The sequence below is a fragment of the Nannospalax galili genome, unplaced genomic scaffold, assembly GCF_000622305.1.
Source record: "Nannospalax galili isolate Female #2095 unplaced genomic scaffold, S.galili_v1.0 scaffold893, whole genome shotgun sequence".
NCBI lineage: Eukaryota > Metazoa > Chordata > Mammalia > Rodentia > Spalacidae > Nannospalax > Nannospalax galili.
In genome coordinates, this window is record NW_008333776.1 from 525,147 (window position 1) to 530,300 (window position 5,154).

Sequence of the window (5,154 nt, forward strand, 5' to 3'; positions counted from 1 at the left end):
TAGTTCTTAGAATATTTCCTGGGAGCTTCTAGTGCTGTTGATTTCTATTCTGTCCCTAGTCTGAGAGACCTGGAAGAAGGCATGAGTACATGCCTTCTTTTTAAAAAATTGGAAAATGTAAAAAACAAAACAGAATCCTTTTAAAATCACACAATTAATTCATGAATATATGCAAGTTGTTCAAAAAAGTTTTCCAAAATAAATAAAAGCCAGGTGTAACGGCATACACCTGTAATCCTAACTCTCGGGAAGTCAGAGGGGGATCAGAAGTTCAAGGTCATCCTTGGCTCTATAGCAAGTATAAAGTCAGCTTGGGCTATAGGAGATCCTGTATCAAAGACATAAATAATAAAAAAACAAGAATGTAAACCCCTCTCTAGAAAAGACCAGGCAGAATTTTTATTAGTACTTTTACTTTCTCTTTTCTTTTTAAATTAATTTTTAGTTAGCATTCAAAGCAATGGGCTTTACTATGATATTTTCACATAGCCATCCCATCATACCTTGCCCATACTCACCCCAACACTATCCTCTCCTCCCCATCTTCTCCCCTTCCTCTTTTCTTCCTTCCCTCCCTTTCTCCCCTCTTCATTTCTTCTCTCTCTACAATTTCATCTCTTTATATAAATGATATTAATCTGTACTCATTGTCTCATGGCTCTTTTTTTTTTCTTAATAACAGTATGTGTGAACATTTAGCATGGTGACATGGTATTCAAGATGCTTAGACAGGAGGATTATCATGAGTTCAAGGCCAGCCTGGGCTTCACAGTGAGACCCTGTCTCAAAAACAAAACAGATAACAATAATAGTGATATGTAAGCAGCTTAATGTTTCCCCAATGATGTGGCAGTCCTACGCCTACACGTCTATGACTGTGTCTCCTTACATGACCAAAGGATTTGCAGATGTGATTAACTTAGCTCCTGAGATGGGGAGTTGTCCCAGATTATCAGCCTGGCTTCATCAAAGAAGAACCCAAGCAGGACACATTTGAAGATGGCTCCACTGTTGTCCTCGAGGATAGAGGAAGGGTCATCAGCCAAGCCATGCAGGCACCCCATAATGCTGGAAGATACAGGAAGTGGGTTCTCCATTGGAGACTCCAGAAGGAAGGTAGCCTGATAACACCTTGACTTTAGCCTAGTGACCTACAAAACAATACATTTACATGTTTTTAGGTCAGTACACTCTAGGTAATGTGTTATAGCAGCAATGGGAAACTCATACAGTAGGTACATTGCTGAGAAAAACAGGAATATTTGTGGTAACAGTTAGCATTAATTGAGTGCCATATGCAGGATACTGTCCTAGTGTTTTATGTGGTCTATTAGTCTTCTAGAGCTGCTGCTAGGAGCTCAGACAACAGTGTTTGTTTATTTATTTATTTATTTATTTATTTATTTATTTATTTATTTATTTATTCTCATGGTTCTGAAAACTAGAAGTCCATGGTTAGGGTACAGGTGGGGCTGGCTTCTCCTACAGCTTCTCTCCCTTGTATGCAGATGACTGTGTTCCACCTGCCTCTCCACAGCGTTAATGTCTGAGTGTGCCTTCACAGTTTTGCTCTGTTCTATGGTCCCCAGTATTCTTCTTTTCCTATGGAGACTCCTGTAAGGTTGGATTAGGTTCATGCAATGGTTTGCTTTTCTCTTAATTTTTTTTTTTTTTTTTAGCAATAGAAGTCTTTTATTGTTCCAAAAGACATCCCAAATCATTCCTCTAATTCTGGAACTGGATAACTGTGATCTTACTCATCAGTCTGCTGCACTGTTCCTTTCCAGAAACATAGGTACCATCCAAAAATTTTCCAGTATCCTTGTTTTTAACTGTTGTGGCTTGCTGAATCAAAGCCACTGAATTTGAAACAAGTTCAATATAATTCACTTCAAGGATTAGTTTATCCTTCTAGGCTTGAGAAACAGAACCAGCAACACCTTTCCTCATCCAAACTCTGCTGCTGTGTTTTTCACCTGAGAAATTTTCACCTGAGAAACTAGAAATCCATTCTCCTCAATAACAATGTTGATGGGGAAGTGAGCATCCACAGACCTCATCTTGTAATGGAAGTTCAGTGTAACATCCTTGATAATGTGGCTATAGACAGTTTGTACAGTGGCCAGTTCCTTTCTGTTTCCTGACCATCTGTCAACACACAGCCTCTTCTTTTTTTAATATTTTATTTATTATTTTTATTTTATGTGTATGCATGTATTGCCTGCATGTAGGTAAGTGCACCAGCGTTGTGCAATGCCCACAAAGGACAGAAGAGACTGTTGGATCTCCTGGAACTGGAGTTATGGACAGTTGTTAGCTGCCATGTGGGTGCTGGGATTCGAACCTGAGTCTTCTGTAAGAACAGTCAGTGTTCTTAACCTCTGAGCCATCTCTCTAGCCCGTATAGCCTCTTTTTTTTCTTTTCGAGGAGACTGAGTTCTGCACTGATGTGACTGAAGTCCCTTGGGAGGGTTCCCCTCAGACCCTTCACAATAACTATGCATCCCTTTAGGGTGTTGTCGACATTTTCTGGCGCATCGATAGTCTGATTGCTGAGGATGGTCTTCATTCTCTCATAGATGTGGCAAAAAGCTTAGTCATCTTTTTAAAGGTCCTCCTTCCAAATACCATTACATCATAAGCTACAGAGGGAGGGTTAAGATTTCTGCATATGAATTTTGAGGGGAAAGAATTCTGACTATACCATGTGGATTATCTTATTCAATTGCCACAATAACTTGGTGAAGTGGAAGACATAAGGAAACTGAGTCACAAGTGGTAAGCTGCTTGCCAAAATTCACAGAGAAAGCAATTGAGACATGTCCAGAAACTTCCTGTTTTGTTCTCCTCTCCTCTCCTTCCTTCTCCTAGCCTCCTCTTCTCTCCTGTCTCCTCCCCTCTCCTACATCTCTGCCTCTGTAATGGGGATTAAACCTAGAGCCTCACATATGCTAAGCAAGTAGTCTACCACTGAGTTACATCCCCAGCCCTTTTTAAAACTTAAAAGATTTGGGATAGGCTCTTACTAAATTGGCCAGACTGCCTTTGTATTTGCCTTGTAAACCAGGCAAGCCTTGAACTTGTGATCCTCCTGCCCTAGCTTCTCAAGTAGCTGGGGTTACAGGCTTGTACCACCAGGCCTGACTCTTTGACTATTTTTCTGTATGCTGTTTTTGGGTTGCATAGGTACTCAGTGAGCATTTACAGGGGAGGGAGCAGTTTGCAGGACTCTTAGAACATAGGCCAGGCTAGGCCAAATCTAAAATTTAGTCTTTTGCCAACCCATGGTTGGCTGTCTATGCCTCTGGAGTCAAACACCAAACAGAAAATGGAATGGAGGCAGAGGGGTTGGAGGAAAGAAAATATTATCTCTATTCATCCACTAAGAACAACCCGGGGGACTTTCTCAAGTAAAGTCAATCTGGTCCACTATCTTTTAACATAGTTTGGGGTGTCCCAGGGGCAGTGCTGGGGTACTACTATTAAATCGCTCCATACCAAATTCCATATTCAGAGTTCTAGGTGTTCATTTGTCCCAAGACAATGCTTCTCAACATGAAAGATTTGTCTAGGCAAGAACGCAAAGGAAGAGTGATAAGTGGCCCAGCCAGCTGTATCCTGATTGCAAGTGGTTGGCCAGCATCCATGGCCAAGGAAGGGCTTGCTTCAGCCTGACAACTCATTTTGGTCACTGTGGCAAAGGGGACACATGGGGCCTAGGGAGGTCTCTGGCTGGCTGTCTAATCAGTGGAAATGTCCCAGTTACCTGTCAGGAGGGTAGAGAATGGTAGCCTAAAAGCACTGATCCCTCAGAGGAATGGAACTCTAGAAGTACCTTCCTTGTCAGCCTAGCTTGCTGTAGTCCAGGAGCAATACACACACACACACACACACACACACACACACACACACACACATCATTCTACTATGGACCTATTTCCTCAACTCCATCTTAATCTCTGAACGGGAGAGGCAGGCAGAAACCCCTATATCTTGCTCCAATATGGCACCTGTAGAGGGGCTCAGAGGAGGAAATAGTTCTCATTTCAGGCATGGGCTCTTGGTATGAAGCACATGAACACCACACATCTCATTCCTCCCACTCACCTATGCATGGTTGAATTTCCTCTATAACATTCCCAGGCAGAATGTTACTCAGTCTTTGCTTAAACTATTCAGTGATGGGAAGCTCCCACCTTCCAAAGCATCCTGATACAACCCCAGACAGTTTCTGTCAGTCACAAGCTTGTCCTTAGACTGACCCATCTGCTTCCTGCTTGGCCCCCTCTAGGAGGCTACTCTGTTTCTCATGGATTTTCAGACATCTGAAGGTGGGAATGGTTTTCTTAAAGAAGATTCATCATGAATCCAGGGAAGATTCGTACTGAGTTTCTACGGACTCACACATGGGCCTGGGGCAACTATGTTTCAGGTTTCTAGATGCTTCTGATGGTGGACTTCATACCTTGCTATGAGAGGGTTGTGGCTCACTGGATCCTGGTAGAGTGTTTCTAGATCTCTACTCTTGGAGAGGGGGACTTAGTGTTTGGTAGCAAGTACTGCCCTTGGCATTTGCCCACCAGGCTTCCAGGCCTGGTTTTAGCATTTCCAGATTGGGATCATGGAACAGTTCATCTTCACTGCCAACATGACTAGATTTGGAATCACCTAGGAGACACACTCCTGGGCTTGTCTGTAAGTGGTCTCTTATAGAGTTGTGACTGAGGAGGGAAGACTCATACTGAATATGGTTGGGATCAGACCATGGGCTGGGTCCTGAACTGAATGAAAAGGAGAAAGCAAGCCGAGCACCAGCATTCATCTCTCTCTCTACCTCGGACTGTAGTGCAATGTGATCAGCTGCCTTGTGTTCCGTTCCCTAGGGCTAGAGCTGATTGCCAAGCCTTCCCCGCCATGGCCAGGATGGACTCTACCCTAGAACTTTGAGTCAAAAGAAACCCTTCCTTAAGTTGCTTTTGTCAAGGTGTTTTGTCACAACAACTTAGAAAGGAACTAATACAGATCTCTTCAGCAAGTTACTTACACTCACTGAACTTTATTTAGCATGTCATCTACAAAATGAAGAAATTCCCTATTGTGTTGTTATGATGTTCAAATGACATCATAAATGTGAAAAATAATTTGCAAACCAGA

General features: G+C 42.5%; 1 pseudogene; it reads right to left on the reverse strand.

Moving 5' to 3' along the window:
- Positions 1 to 1,753: 1,753 nt before the first annotated feature.
- LOC108490605 lies at positions 1,754 to 2,569 on the reverse strand (annotated as a pseudogene).
- Between the last annotated feature and the right edge of the window lie 2,585 nt (positions 2,570 to 5,154).